We start from the raw sequence: 17,748 nt of genomic DNA, 5'->3' as shown, positions 1-17,748 counted from the left end.
GCCAGGATATTCATACCCCTCGAATTCGGATGGGAGAGATGAGGAGCGCTATACTAGTAGATGGTAAGTGGACGCTGGGGAGGATACTTCACTTTACATCCCTCCAGACCAAGAGCAGGACAGGCTGGCTACAGGTATGTGGGTCTTTCATTGAGATTTCTTATGTGCGTACAATTATTGCAGGATATCATTAATAGGTGATAGATGGGAATATTAAAGGAACCGATAACCAAAGTACTTATGGAAAATCGCGACTAAGATGTTTTGGCCACCACTATTAATCTTAAATTTTGGAATAGAAGGTAGTTGTGTTTGTTGATTGGTGGTTGTTATTGGGAGCTCCGAAGGCTAAGCTAGCATTTGTTCTGTTAGGAGAGTAAAGGACATTTCCAATCCGGAGGGAGATGCATTACAGAAATTTTATTGGGATTCATTAGAACTTCAACCTTTTTAGGTCATGTGATAAAGGCCACGCAGCAGGATGGAAGCGATCATACCAGCACTAACGCACCAGATCCCGTCAGAACTCCGAAGTTAAGCATGCCTGGGTGAGAGTAGTACTAGGATGGGTGACCGCCTAGGAAGTGTGCTAAGAATTCCTACAGATTCAGACATAAGAGAAGGATGACGAATTAGAATAATCTGAGGAAAATTAGAAGCGCGTGAAACTCATGGTTGGAAACTGTAAATGATTGTGAGGGATGAGGCGGATCGGCGTGGTAAGAGAGAGAACACGGTTTATAGTTACGGAATTAGGACAAGTTTAAAACAGTATTGGGGATACTATCTAAGTAAGATGTTAAGAAAAGGTGTACACGATATCTTATGTGTGGTTACGCTAGCCAGTGTGTGTGCCTCGATAATCGATGTATGATATGTTAAAAGTACGGATTAGGCAGGGTATTGGAGTTCAAGAGGCAAGTGTTATAGGGCAAAGTGACATTAGTCTCTTTAAAGATCAGAGCTTGATAAGCCTGATCCACTAACACCAGGGAAAAGGAGAAAGAGGGTATACAAGAGTAAGAAGATTAGGATGTCCTGAGAAAAGGAGGAGTCTGAGCAAGGGAATTACGTTGCTAACGAAGGTCAAATAAAGCCTCCGAGAGAGAGAGTTAGGACGACGGTAGAGGTAAGGGATCATTTGAGTGAATTTCAGAAGTTATAAAATGGAAATAATAAAGTATGGTAGTGTGGAATGAAAGGTCGAATTTATAGGGCCCAGAAAAAAATTATGATAAATGGGATTGAAGGGCAGTAACAATGAGTAAGGATGTGACTTAAGAAAGACAAACCAGGATTTTGCGAAGATGTTAAGGAGTTTCTGACTCTTGAGGGGCATTTAAAGAGATAAATGTGCAATCATACGGACACGATTACCTCGAAAACGAAAAAGCCATTCTAAAAAGACGACTTAGAGATAAAATGGATTTGCACTTTCGAAAGGATATTCTACGAACTCCAAGGTCAATGTTATAAAATGGCAAGTGGAGAAGAGCATTAGGAGCAAAAGAACTCAAAACCCTTGAGGATGGAAGTAAGAAAGGTGCACTGATGCACTGGTTGAAGGAAGTCGAGCAGTCACCACAGACCAGAAAAAGGAAAATAAGTTAACAAAGCTGACTAGGAGGCAGTGTATCGGTGACAAGGGATAAGAACCTTTGTAAAGAGTATAGAGACTCGTTCATAAAGGAAAGAAAGTGATACATGGGGGATATTTATAAGTATAAACTAGCTGTAGTGACAAAATGAAGGCTTGACCAAAAGAAGAAGGGAAAGAGTGTACTTTGTAAGGATTTCGTAATTAGAACAAGAAGCTGCAGGCCACTGGACGAACCACGATACGTAACTATGATGTAGACAAGAAGTTAAGGTATGTTATGGGATGAATGAGCTAAGAAAATGATAGAAAGAATCGTAGGAATGGATGATGTGGAATATTAACCTTTAAATGTTGTAATAGACGTGAATCGGAATTTGAAACTCAGAGCAAGAAGAATTTCAAGGGTATTAAGAAGATGATAGCGGAAAAATACTAGGGATGAAGGAGCAAGGTATAATTAGACACTCTATAAAAGGGCGTAATGAATTCCGCTGTCCCCATTAATTCACTAGCCCAGGGAATTACTAGTCATAAAAGGTAGAAGTAGAAAGACAATAAAGGAGGCACTTATAGTGAATCTGAGACGTAGGAGCATTTGATTTAATACTAGACTTCGCCTAGCAGAAAGAGAATTACGTCAAACCATGCGACGAATGGAACTCTGACATTATAAGCAACAGAGGAGCTGAAGGATCGTTAAGGTCGACCAGGTGATTACTAGTCAAAGGTTACTGGTGTAAATAATATTCTTAGGGGAAGAACAAATTTTGTTCCGAAATGAACTATGACATTCCCAAAATTCCTACGAAAGAAATGTTTTAGCTCGAAGAAGCCAAAGTTCGAGATGTACAGATATATTGAGAGTGTATCAGGAGAATGTATCTGTATCAGGAGAAACATATTGGAAATAAGTATATTATGGGGCAGGTATGGAAAGATAGTATGATAGGAAGATAAGGGGATTAACAAGTCAGACATAATGATTCTCTTTGAAGGGAGATATGATATCTCTAGGCCGTGGGTCGAACCGGTCGTATCAGAGAAATTGAAACCGCATCTAAATACGTGGTGACATACTCTGAAGGGTAACAAAGAGGATAAGAAAAGGTTGCAAGTCATTCAGACAAAGTAGAAGAATGAAATGAATACCAAGGACGACTGAGCTACAGCGGAAGAGCATATATTAGCGCCATAAGAAGTTGGAATCTTAACAAAAAGGATAGTTATAGGTAGTATGTCGATCCCCAAAGAGAAGAAAGATAGTGTGCTCATGAGTAGTAAGATAGTAGTACTCCCAGGGATAAGAAAGTATCTCACAAGTGGCCAGCTATGCCGAACATGGATGTAGGTATGATAGAACTATATGAACAATCGTCGCAAAGAAATGGCCAATAAAAATGATATAAGGGCAGCAACAGAAAGTCAATAAAGAATAAAGGCTTATTGAATGATCACTGGTATACGGAACTCAAGAATAAGGTACTCGTGTTGGAAGGAAGTGGTAGTAATGAGAGAGTTTCCTTTACTTCTACGCTGGCAAGTACATTCCAAGATTTGTGAAGAAAAAATTAAAGGAAAAGTTTTAATATGAGTTCAAAGATATTTGGAGTTATGACTTAGTTTGAACTATGATTATTAGCTTATCATAAGTGTTACCCTACTAAAAGGAAATATTATGAGTATACGTAGTTAAGAGATAGTGTTGAGGACATTGTTAGAGTTGGTTTTGGAAAAGAATTTGAATGGATAGTCGAGGTAAGTAACCGTTAAGAGTAGAGATTCATCAACTATAAAATACTATTGTGAATGTAACTATGATGAGAGTGTGAGAAAATCAAGGGGCTGGATCAAAGGTCTACCAAGGGATGATGTGGTGCGTATGCGAGATCGACGAGTATGAAAAGGGATGGCCCAAATTAGTACTAATGAAGTAAGTAAAAAAAGGCACCATAGTCGAATAAGAGAGTTGTCTACCAGCAAGTAAGAAAAGATACTTACAAATCAACGGTTAGCCATAGAAGTTGTGGGTCAGGATCCCCGTAATGGAAGGAGAACGATAACCCAATACTAGTTGGAAGGAGAATATCTTTTAGTATGCGAGAAGGTTTGAGGCAAATCAAAATCCTAAAGTGAAGTTCACGAAGTCTAGTTTCCAACGCAATAAACCGCCTATCGATACGTTATTGGAGCAAGGAGACATGGATGTCACAAGCTAGGCTGGCAGGCCAGGAAAATGCTCTGTGCGAATTATAAAATCATATAGCGACGAGTTCTGGTTCAAATTCAAGGGGAAAGTGAAGATATTGCATTAATAGAGGGATTAAGGTATGAATCTCTCCTTATTACTATTAGTTTCGCTTTTTATTTACAAAGGTAAAACTATTAAACAGTCTTATAATGAATTAGTTAGTTGAAGAATTTGGAAAAACATCATGTGAGATGTTTTATAACGTATATTGGTGTTGGTAATGTTGTTGTTGATATTGGTATGGTTGTTGTTGTTGGTTGGTGGATTGTGAATTCGGGCTAGGCATATAAATAGGGGAGATGCTGCCCGAATTTCGGCAGTTTCTAAATGGAACTAAATTAAGAAAGTGAGATGGGAATATGTCCTTGAGCCTAATAATATCAATGGTTTATATGCAGATTTACGATCTTGGAAGGATAATCGTTGAGTAGCTAAAGAGACCGAAAGGTATGTTACGGCTAGTCCCTTTCTTTCAAAAGGCATGATTCTTATGTTGTATTTCCATATATGATTCCATAACCCTCTTACCTCAAAAATCTAGAAGTTCATGATTCTTAAAAGCTTCCTATGATACTTAAGATGAGATGTTTTCCATAATGTCTTTATCCCCAAAAGTTAAAGATTCATGATTCCAAGAGTTTCTTATGACGTTAAGGATGAGGATGCTTAATAAGGATAAAGAAGATGAGATGTTTTCTATGATAAGCATGATGATGATGATTTTGATTCTAAAAGTTCCCAAGATTATGATTTTAACGCTATTATGAGACTATCGAGTTTATTTCATGATTTTCTTAAATTGCTCATTGTTGTTAGTCTCACCTCACGAATCGTTCCTTCGAGGTGAGATTTAGCAATGATGATTATTCCATAATATAAATCGCAGGTTACCGACCTTACGTCACTCCGATCAAGTGCAGCTTTTGATTGGGCACTCATGGATGCTTTATAAATGTATGTATTTTAATAATACTTTACCTACATGGCCATGCAGTATAACACCGCGCCGCCCAATAGGCGGCCCGGCAGACACACCACTACAGTGGGCAGCTTGCGGCCCGGACGCCGGAGGCCTGGACGTGGGCTAATGATGATAACGACGTGCCTAAATGGATGAGCAGCATAACACCGTACCTATATGGTCGGGCAGTTTCCTTGTATGTATTTATAATGTTGTTTACAAGAAGTTAAAGCTAGCATACATGACATCCTCCTTAAGAGGCAATCAGGTGTACATGTTATCTTTATCTTATGCTATGTTCCATTCTTCTGGTTATGTTGTTATTCATGCCTTACATACTCGGTACGTTGTTCGTACTGACATCCTTTCTTGTGGACGTTGCGGTAGGATCTCTTCTCAGTCGCGGTCAGTGCGCTCCATTGGTCCGGAGCTGCAGCCCTTTTGGGTACGCTTTTTTTTGTATAGATATATGGGTATGGCAGGGCCTTGTCATGTATTTTCTACAGTTGGTACTCCAATGAGGTCTGTAGACAATTATATACAGTGGGAGCGTCATGTAGCTTTGTGGTCTCTTAATTTATGTGCAACACATGTAGTGGCCCTGTCGGACTGCAGTGTCATCTTTTGTACGCATGCCTATATATATCCATGTGGACTGTTTATATATTGTTGAGGTAGGGTTTATTGTATGAACTTTTCAGCAAATGCTATCACCCAGGTATAAGTTAGAAATGGGTACCAGGTTAATCAGTATATGGAAAGTACGAAGTTAGGGGTGCTTGGTCAGCAGTGGTCGGGCACTCGTCACGGTCCATGAGTTGGGTCTTGACAAAAGCGTAGATTGCGAGACAAGAATTAGGTTAGAAAATTGGGAAGTAAGCTTCAGGTATGTTAAGGCTGTTCCACCTTTTCTTGGCATGATTTCATATACGGTAAGAGCGTAATGAACCCTGTGACTAGAGATTTGTCTAAGTAGGATATGTTATATTGTTGCTGACTTCTAACTGTTCTGTTATTCTTTCTGAGGGGTCATATCCCCTTCCTATGTCCTAGATTTCGTAGAGAGAGAGAAGAGACATGTTACAGAGTCGGTATTTTTCAGCACATGCATGATATACATATATTTACATTTTATTTAGCATGGCCACTTGGTTAGTGAGACAGAATGCCTGGCCTACGGGTCATGGAGTTGTTGCTTGGCCTACGGGTCATGGAGTAGTTGCCTGACCGACGGGTAACAGAGTTACGCATACTTGACCTACAGATCATGAAGTTGATTATACCTGGCCTATGAGCTATGGTTATCTATGCCTGACCCTCTGGTCAAGGAGTTATATCTATAGGGTTATGTTACCTTGCCTTAGATGAAAGGCAACCCAGGTAGAGTACCTCGAGATGTTTTCTTGAAATATCCAGAGTATAGCTTGTTATTTGATTTCAGTTGTTATCTTGCCTTACACATTATTGGTACAGACGTCCCTTTGTCTGGGGACGCGGTGTTCATGCCCACAGGTTTAGGTAGTTGAATCGACGATCCAGCTCAGTAGGCCTTCCAGTCAGTGCGCTCCACTTGGTCCGGAGCTGCAGTTCCTTTGTGGTATGTTATTTTGACATGTATGGGTATCACGGGGCCATGTCCTGTCCTTTCTACAGCTCATGTTTCCTAGAGATCTGTGGACACTTGTACTTTGTTGGGGATGTTATGTAGCCTCGTCGGTTCTCATTTTGTTGTACATCATACATAGCAGCCTCGTTGGTGTCACGACCCAAACCGACGGGCCATGACTAGTGCCTGAGCTGGGCACCCGTATACGACTCGCTAGATATAATCCGACTGAAACTGAAAACAATATGGCACTCTGTAAAAGCATGTTGTGAACTCATCATGTCATACATCAGAAAGAACCTGTCTCCTGAGAAGTCACAGTTAACCAAAACATAACAAATATGCAACCCGACAAGGCTGCCACTATACACGGGGACATCCAAGATGAACTACATCGATATAGCTGACCAAACCGTATATACACAACCCACATATGTCTACAGAACTCTAAGAGTATAACAAAGTCTACGTTAAAAGGATCTGTACCAAAATAACCCAAGCTCCGGAACAATGGAGCTCTCCAAGCGGTTGGGCTGAAGTCCTAAGCCGGAGGATCACAAAACTGAGTGTCTGGACCTGCGAGCATGAAACGCAGCCCCCGAAGAAAGGGGATCAGTACGAATAGTGTACTGAGTATGTAAGGCATGAAATCAATATATACATAAAATCATGGAAAACATTTGAGGCGTGTCAATGAATGGGCATAATAAATGCATCAGTATAGCTATATCAAATAAACACATATATCCACAGAAATATCACAACAATGGCCACAGCGTCACCCCCTGCCAATTGTGCCATATATATACACATCATAACAAAGGCCACAGCGTCACCCCCTGTCAACTGTTCCATGTATATACACATCACAATAAAGGACACAGCACACCCCTTGTCAACTGTGCCATATATATACACATCACAACAAAAGCCACAACACACCCCCTGTCAACTGTGCCATATATATACACATCACAACAAGGGCTACAACATCACCCCCTGTCAACTGGGCCTTGTTGTCAGCTGTGCCATATATATACACATCACAACAAAGGCCATAGCACACCCCCTGTCAACTGTGTCTTACATATAGATGAAGAATGAAAATGAGTGTAGTGCATAATCAAAATTAAATAATAGAGCTCTACATAATGTCACAAAATAGCCATATACATATATTATACTCATGGCATGCATAGGAGTTCAAATGAAAACTATCGCTCTATCCCACCTTGGAGGAACAATTTATAAGGTGAGATAAATAACAATGAAATAAATCGAGAATCTCATGAAATAGCTTAACATTTTCATATCATCGTTGAAATCATATTTGAGACCTTTGAGCATAAAATCATCCTCAACGTAATCCTCATAAAACATTCTCATTCTTAACATCATAAGAAGCTTTAAGAGTCATATCATGAAAACACTTATGCAATCATACCATAGGAATCATCCCTTTGAAAGAAAGGGACGAGCCTTAACATACCTGTTCAGCCTCCAATTATCTACACTTATTCGTCCGAGCTTGCAATTCTACATTTAAGAGGATTCACACAATCGTTAGACTCAGCGTACTATATTTGTGCTAAGCTCTCAAGTCAAACTATTTTATATCCTACTGAAAATCGGGCAACATTTTCCCTGTTTATATGCCTAGCCCGAAATCTCAACTCCGCAACCAACAACAACAACAATAACATCATTTCCAGCACCAATATTTACCATAAAACAACCCACACGTTGTTTTCCAACTTCCATAACTAACCAACTTACTACACAATTATTTAACAACTTTATCTTCGTAAATAAGCCTTAAATAATACCAAAAGAGAAAGATTCATACATTTTTTTCTTGTTAAGACAGCAATATCCTCAATATCCACGCAAAAATCCACCGTAAAACAATACTAGAATAACAACCATGCGTTAGCCGGACCTAAACCACTACTCCGCTACTTTAAAATTGCTCACTTTTTTATTCCCTCACTCTGTCTCTTCTAATTTCTGGAATTTTTTGGGCAAGTCTGATGTAAAAAGGGGGTTGTTACCCTTTATATAGGGGTCAAATTCAGGTCGGGTTCACTGTAGCAGTTACTATAGCAGTACTGTAGCACGCGTTTCTGCTCCGTCAGCCGAACTTGTAAAGTCCATAATTCTCTACCCCGATGTCCTATCGACAAGTGGTTTGTTGATTTGGAAACTAGACTCGACGAACTTCATTTTAGATTTTGTTTTACTTCAAAACACTTCATATGCGAAGAGATATTCATCCCCTAAGTTGGACCAAAATTTTGACACAAACCATCACCCATCCTTTCTCCAAAGTCGTACTACTCCATTTCATCCACTCATTTCCTTATAAAACATTCTGGTATACCTTATATACATCCTTCACTCATTAAATATACTTAGTAATGCTTGCTCTTTATATTCCAAAGTGGTTTACTTAACCATAACTCAATGTACTTATGTTTCAAATTTGATAAGTGCTTCTTCGAAGATACGGGGTGTAACATCCTTCCCACCTTAAAAACATTCGTCCTCGAATGTTGTAGTGCGCCACTTCTCAATATCCTCATTGAATTTTTGTTCGATTACCATATACTTATACTATAATTTGGTCTGTTTCGTCCTCCTCTTTCTTAGCTTCTTATCAAATTCATTTGTGAGTCGTACAGTCTTCAATCCTCATGTATATGATTACAAGTCAACTAGTATTCCGTTATCATTCTGTCTTCATTCCACACGGCTACTCGCCATCCTGCGAGCATCCTTCCTCTTCGTTCCTCATTTATTTATTAACGATAACTCCTTTGCTCGAATACAACACTTTCTTTTGTTGACTCATCTGATGCTATCTTGGCTATCCCCAATTGTACTTGTTGATCTTAGATACGTGCTAGATTATCCCCTCTTAATTCATCAGCCAATTTCTGATTCATCATAAATTTTCTTATACTAATGTCCCGTTGCTTGTTCAGCGGAACTCTACTACTGACAAATCCTTATTCTTAACGGTTATGTTTCTTCAACCATTCGTCTTAATTACTTTCCATGATCAGTTATAAGCATATCCTCAATACAATATCTTAACGGTTCCTAATGTCCCATCATTATCTTTATTATTTCTCGTAGTAGGATTATATATTGTAATCATAGTTCAAACTGGTCTATAGCTCACAATATCTTCGAGTTCTTGTCAAACTCTCCCTTTAATTCTTTTGCCTCAAATCTTGCAATATAACTTATAATTATGAAGTTAGGGTAATTCTCACTTTACCACAGCTTCTTTTCCAACATCGTTATGGTATACTTTACCCTTGACTTCCTCATTCCAGTTGATCACTTAGTTAGCTATCATTCCTTGTTGGATTTTCAGTGTATCCATTCCTATCTGCGGGGCATAACCTTACGCTGATGGTTCATATTATTCTATAATACATACCTTTATGCTCAGTATGGTTAGTGACCCGTGATATACTTTCTAATTTTTTGCAGATGCTGCTGCCTTTCTATCTGCACCCACATCGTTCTTCCTCTCTTTAGAGATCTCCATACCGCTTATCGTTACTCCCTTTGTTAAGATTCTCATATTTTTACTTTAATATCAAGATTTTCTTCCGTTGTAACCCAATGTGTCCTTTGTACTCATCATCCATTTCATCATTTTCTTTGTAGTTAGCTTGCAGAGCGTTCTTACTCTCTTTATTACTCTTTAGGATGCGTCGCTGCCTATTTAGGTGCGGCACAAATTTCCTTGGTCTAGAAATATCATATCTCACATTCGCTTGAAGTATTCTCTTTATCCATTTTAATTCCTTTTCATACCTGCTTTGTGGTATATTTATCTTTAATTCATTTCTGATCCCTCTTAATGCATTCTTGATACGCCGCTACATCCCGAATTTTGGCTTCTTTAAGCTAACATCTTTCTTTCCTTGGAATTTTGACAATGACATACCTCGTTTCAGGACTAGATCTGCTCTTCCCCCCTTATAAGGGTGTTCTTATACAATAGTAACTCCCGAATATCAATAGTCATTGGCCAACCTTATCGATCCTCCAACTCTTTTGGTCTCTCATAATACCGGAATTCTCTCATCATATAGCTTGACTTGTTTTCCTTTCTGTTAATCGAGGGCTTTTCATTTGAACAAAGCGCTTATGCATCACAGATCCATTCTCGCTGCCTTCTTTATGGCCTTTTTAATAGTACCTTTTATGACTGAACATTTCCCGAATCAACGGGTTAATGGGAACATTGGATTTCATCAAAACACTTTACGGAACGTTTGGTCACACTTTGCTATTTTTATCCCTTGTCTTCCTCCACAACTATTATCACTGAATTTCTACTTACTCTGAGTTTCCGGTCTCACTTAACGTCTACAATATATCATTGAGAGTTAATATGCTACACTCTTCCCCTTCCACTATCAATCCTTTTATTTACTTAGCTCACTTATCCGAAATTTTCCTTGACTACTTATTTGCATCCCACATATGCGTTGTAGTTCTTCCAATGTTCTGCCATTTCTTGTTCGTGTCATGAAATCCTTACAAATATACTCTCTTCTTTCTTCTCCTTCCTGCCGCCAAGGCTAGTCCATACTCATGAATATTTCCCATGCATCCTTCTATTTCATTTATAATCGAATCTCGATATTACTTATCCTTATCGCATGTCATTGATGTACTACCTCCCGGTTAGCTTTGTTAGTTCATTATCCTCTCGCTTTTCCTTGGTGATTGCTCAATTTTCCTTTTTTTCCCTTCTTCTTCTCTCCTCTCCTTTTGACTAGCCCATTAGTGTACCTTTCCTGCTTTCATCCTCAAACCTTCCTTGAGTTCCTTCCTCCCCAAGCACCCTTCTTTACTTTTTATTATATATTATTGACCCTGAAGTTCGTGAAATATTCCTTTAAACGTGCAAATCCGTTCTGTTCTTAAATCATCTTTTGGGAAAGCTTCTCCGTGTCCGAGGCAACCGTGTCAGAATAACCACACATTTATCCCTTTATATACCTCTCGAGAGCTGGAAATCTCTTAGTATCATTGCAAGGCCTGATCATTCTTTCTCTTACTTCACATTCCTAGTTGTGGTTACTATCCTTTAGTCCCACTTATCGAAGTCCATTCCATGACCCCACGGATTCGTCTTTTATTCCATACTACCATCCTTTATCCCCTTTGCTTGCCTACCTTCGAATTTTTATCCAATTAATCCCTTGCCTTGCCCGTCGTCTCTCCTGGAAGCTTCACTCAACCTCGTTTCTTACACTTTTCCCTTTTCTCAAGACATTCTAATCTCTTTACTCTCTATATATTCACTTTCTTCCTTTCCCTGATATTATCGCATTAAGACTTTCCAACTCTAACCTGTAGTGAAAGTAACATCAACTTACCTTGTAACATTTGTCACTTGAACTTCACTACCCTGTTTGGTTGATGCCTTCAGTATACCGCAACGTCAGCTGATGGGACACATATACCAGTTGGTGCAGCCACATATGGGATGTCATACACATACATATATATATATATATATATATATATATATATATATATATATATATATATATATATATATATATATATATGTGTGTGTGTGTGTGTGTGTGTTTACTAACGCCTCGCTTACAAAGTACTTCCCAATATTATTCGAACTCATCCTAATTCTAAAGTTGTGATGCACCTTTTTTTTTTCTCGTTGCCGGTTTAGTCCGCTTCATCCTTCGCAACCTTTTAGGGGGTTTCTAACCACTCCGCATACTCCAATTTCCCTTAGACTACTCTAGCTTCTCATCTGTCTCTTATGTCTGAATTTGTAGGACTCTTAATAGACTTCACAGGGGGTCACCCATCCTAGTATTTCTCTCACCCTAGCACGCTTAACATTAGAGTGCTAATGGGATCCGGTACGTTAGTGCTGGTACGATCACAACCCCTCTACTGCGTGACCTTTATCGCATGACCTAGAACAAGTTGAAGTTTTAATAGATTCTAAAACATTCTCATAATGCATCTCCCTCCGAATTAGAAAGGATCTCTTACTCTTACGATTAAGCAAATACTATTTTGGCCTTTGAAATCCTCGATAATCATCTTCAATCTGCATGTATGACTACTTTTCATCCCAGCTTTCAAGATTCCCAATGGTGGCGAAAGCATCTTAATCGCAGTTACTTCCAAATACTTAAGTCACTGATCCCCTTTAGGATTTCCGCTCATCACTATCCAGTATTACCCTGAAGTAATTACACACACACATAGGAAGTTTCCATAGAAGACTCATATACCTGTAGCCGATCGTTCCTTAGCCTGATCTGGTGGGCTATAAAGTGAAGTGTGCTCTTCATCCTTATCTTCCAACTGTCTTCTAGTCTGGCCTAACATACTACTGAAACGTAGGGAAAATCTAGATGTGCCAAACTCTGTACTTCCTCAATTACGTCTCCGTCCACAGGAGTCTCGTGAACCCTTAAACGGGTATTTGTCATCTCATTTCTCAGTCGGGTCTCCTCTTACGGGAGCCACATCCTTCGATGGGTCCGCCTCAATGAAATAGCTGATGCTCTTTCTTATACCTCTTGATATCCTCGATCCTAAGTCGACAGGTGATACAAGTCTCATGTCCCCCTTCGAAGCCTCACTTACGCTCCTATTAACTGAACTTATCCTCTTCTCCAATAAAATCCTGCAATTTAACAAAAATCGTACCAAGAACGAGCTATCCTATCATTGGCACTACTGCACGATCTATGATCAGAACGAAAGATGACATCCTAAATGTCCTGTAGCTTCCTGTTTATAGATGTGGTGCACAACACACCGATAAACAAGACTCTACCAGACACAGTCTGTAGAAACTCCGAGGATGAACCTGGCTATGATACCACTTTTGTCACGACCCAAATCGATAGGCCATGACTAGTGCCTGAGCTGGGCACCCGTATACGACCCGCTAGATATAATCCGACTAAAACTGAAAAAGATATGGCACTCTGTAAAAGCATGTTGTGAACTCATCATGTCATACATCAGAAAGAACCTGTCTCCTGAGAAGTCACAGTTAACCAAAACATAACAAATATGCAAGCCGACAAGGCTGCCACTATACACGGGGACATCCAAGATGAACTACATCGATATTGCTGACCAAACCGCATATACACAACCCACATATGTCTACCGACTTCTAAGAGTATAACAAAGTCTACGTCAAAAGGATCTGTACCTAAATAACTCAAGCTCCGGAACAATGGAGCTCGCCAAGCGGCTGGGCTAAAGTCATAAGCTGGAGGATCACCAAACTGAGTGTCTGTACCTGCGGGCATGAAACGTAGCCCCCGAAGAAAGGGGGTCAGTACGAATAGTGTACTGAGTATGTAAGGCATGAAATTGATATATACATAAAATCATGGAAAACATTTGAGGCGTGTCAATGAATGGCAAAATAAATGCATCAGTATAGCTATATCAAAGAAACACATATATCAATAGAAATATCACAACAACGGACACAGTGTCACCCTCTGCCAACTGTGCCATATATATACACATCATAACAAAGGCCATAGCGTCACCCCCTGTCAACTGTGCCATATATATACACATCACAACAAAGGCCACATCACACCCTCTGTCAACTGCAGCATATATAGACATATCACAGCAAAGGCCACATCACACCTCCTGTCAACTGTGCCATATATATACACATCACAACAAAGGTCACAGCACACCCCCTGTCAACTGTGCCATATATATACACATCACAACAAGGGCCACAACATCGCCCCCTGTCAACTGGGCCTTATTGTCAACTGTGTCATATATATACACATCACAACAAAGGCCACAGCACACCCCCTGTCAACTGTGCCTTACATATACATGAAGAATGAAATTGAGTGAAGTGCATAATCAAAATGAAATAATAGAGCTCTCCGTAATGGCACAAAATAACCATATACATATATTATTCTCATGGCATGCATAGGAGTTCAAATGAAAACTATTGCTCTATCCCACCTTGGAGGAACAATTTATAAGGTGAGATCAATAACAATGAAATAAATCGAGAAAATCATGAAATAGCTTAACATTTTCATATCATCGTTGAAATCATATTTGAGACCTTTAAGCATAAAAGCATCCTCAACGTAATCCTCATAAAAACATTATCGTTCTTAACATCATTAGAAGATTTAAGAGTCATAAACTTCTAGCTTTGAAATCAAGGAGGTTATGGAAACACTTATAGAATCATACCATAGGAATCATGCCTTTGAAATAAAGGGACGAGCCTTAACATACCTGTTCAGCTTCTATTTATCTACACTTATTCGTTCGAGCTCGCAAGTCTACATTTAAGAGGATTCACACAATCGTTAGACTCATCGTAGTATATTTGTGCTAAGATCTCAAGTCAAACTATTTTATATCCTGCTGAAAAATCGGGCAGCATTTCCCCTGTTTATATGCCTAGCCCGAAATCTCAACTCAGCAACCAACAACAACAACAATAATACCAACATCAATAACATCATTTCCAACACCAATATGTACCATAAAACAGCCCACACATTGTTTTCCAACTTCCATAACTAACCAACTTACTACACAATTATTTAACAACTTTATCTTCGTAAATAAGCCTTAAATAATACCAAAAGAGAAAGATTCATACCTTTTTTTCTTGTTAAGACAGAAATATCCTCAATATCCACGCTAAAATCCACCGCAAAACAATACTAGAATCATAACCATGCGTTACCCGGACCTAAACCACTACTCCGCTACTTGAAAATTGCTCACTTTTTTATTCCCTCACTCTGTCTCTTTTAATTTCTGGAATTTTTTGGGCAAATCTGATGTAAAAAGGGGGTTATTACCCTTTATATAGGGGTCAAATGCGGGTCAGGTTCACTGTAGCAGTATTGTAGCAAGTCGGTACTGTAGCAGTACTGTAGCACGCGTTTCTGCTTTGTCAGCCGAACTTGTAACGTCCATAATTCTCTACCCCAATGTTCTATCGACAAGTGGTTTGTTGCGTTGGAAACTAGATTCGGCGAACTTCATTTTAGTATTTTGGTTTTACTTTAAAACACTTCATATGCGAAGAGATATTCGTCCCCGAATTTGGACCAAAATTTTCACACAAATCTTCACCAACCTTTTCTCCAAAGTTGTACTACTCCATTTCATCCACTCATTTCCTTATAAAACATTCAGGTATACTTTATATACATCCTTCACTCATTAAATATACTTAGTAATGCTTGCTCCTTGTATTTGAAAGTGGTTTTACTTAACCATAACTCAATGTACTTATTTTTCAAATTTGATAAGTGCTTCTACGAAAATACGGGGTGTAACAGTTGGCTTGCTCAGTTGTGTATTTATATTTTGGGTGTGTGTCCCCAGTTCAGACGAGATGTTCAGTATATATATATATATATAAAATTCGGGTACCCATTTATCTGTTGGGCAAGGATCCGGGATGGGCGGCACTTAGACTTCTCCAGTCACCTTGGGTTGTACTGCCGATATGTCGATATTTTCGTTCGGAGTACATGTGTATACAACATTTGCATGGAATTCCATTGCATCTATACATTATTGCATTACATTGCATTCACGGCTTGCATTGAAATGATTTGATGTTGTACTTGAAATGTTGGATTCGTTTTAATATATTGAGACTTGGTGCAATTGGGATTAGATGCTTCACTTAGGCGATGACGTGTACATGATCTTTGATTATGTTTGATTTATACTTCTTAGTTTTCCTGCCTATCTTGCTTTATTGTCTGAATTATGTTAGCTATACTATAGTCGGCCGATGATGCCTACCAGTATCATTGTTTGTACTGACCTGCACTTGCTGCATTCCTTTATGAATGCAGAGTATGAGGTTGGGCCTACTTCCATCTCTCAAGGTTGATCATCTTCTTCAGCATTGTTGCGAGTTTCCAAGGTGAGCACGGATGTTCGCTACATTGAAGACTCTTCCTATTTCATGTCTTGTTTTGTTATTCTGACACATAGACGGATTTATGTATTATTATTCCAGACTTGTATATTTTCATTAGATGCTCTTATATGACTTAGACTAGACCCTAGGGGTATTTCTTATTCCGCACTATATCCTATAATATTTTATTGTGAGACCTATGTATTTATACTTTCCGCTTGCTTGATTTAATTATTCAAGTCTTTATTTATCGTTGGTTCGAGGGTTCGCTTACCGAGGTGGGAAAGGTAAGTGCCTGCATGACTTATGTCAAATTTTGTCGTGACATAAGCCTAGCTTGACTCTTAGTACGCACCCTCCAAATAAGGGTGCCATGACCAACCTATGGACCATGGGGGGCATTCCTACCTTGAGGGTATATTGGCCTTCCTTAAATCTCACAATTTTATCAAAAGGTTGGAAATAGAACTGTCATGACACTAATTACTGATCGTGTGGGCACCTGCCTTATTGTCACTAGTAGGCGAACCATTACCCATTAACCCATTAATCATTATCCAATTTCAACTTCTTTAATCATTTATTGACCGTTAATACATAAGTGAACAAATAAAGAGTCTAACCAAGTTATCATTAATAAATAATACAAGGGCAGGAGTCTTAACTATTACACCCTCAAAATCTGAATGTCTTCGTACAAGGACTCTAACCAACTATATATAGAGAATGAAATATATGTCAATTATAATAATAAATAATGTCTGGAATTTGAAGTGGACATTTGGAATGAGACATCTTCAGGTGGCATGGCATGGGTAGAAGCTCACCCTCAAATCTGATCGACCAAACTAGCTTCAAGCTAGAGATGTAGTCTGGATGAAATCTCCAGAAAACAATATGCACTTAAAAAGGGTGAAGCAAGGTAATATCAGTACAAACACTAAGTACCCGTAAGCATCACAGGCCGACTAAGATTAATTCACATATATAAGTATAAAATCAACAGGATAAACTGATAGGCACTTAATACACAAATCCAAGTCACAGAATATCCCATAACAGGGTCACAACCTAAGATGAAGCTTCTAAACCACAAGTCTATCGAGTTTCAATAATCTCACCTGATAATCACACGTCCAAGTTCCGTCCCTAGGTAGAGTCACAGACCCACAATTTAACCCAGTCAATGGTCATATTGATATTACAATAGGCATTCAAAATCGATATCAAAATCAGAACCAACCGAGCATATAATAATGCAGAATAAAATGTATTGATGTGCAATGCAAAATATGATAATGTGAAATGCAATGCACTAGCCAATCACTCGAACTGTAAATACATGCTAACT

General features: G+C 38.9%; 1 pseudogene; it reads left to right on the top strand.

Moving 5' to 3' along the window:
• The first annotated feature begins 483 nt into the window (after positions 1–483).
• On the top strand, positions 484–604 carry LOC132643315 (5S ribosomal RNA; annotated as a pseudogene).
• The last annotated feature ends 17,144 nt before the right edge of the window (positions 605–17,748 follow it).

The sequence above is a fragment of the Lycium barbarum genome, chromosome 5 (assembly GCF_019175385.1).
Source record: "Lycium barbarum isolate Lr01 chromosome 5, ASM1917538v2, whole genome shotgun sequence".
Taxonomy (NCBI): Eukaryota; Viridiplantae; Streptophyta; class Magnoliopsida; order Solanales; family Solanaceae; genus Lycium; species Lycium barbarum.
This window is presented reverse-complemented; position numbering and strand designations above follow the sequence as displayed.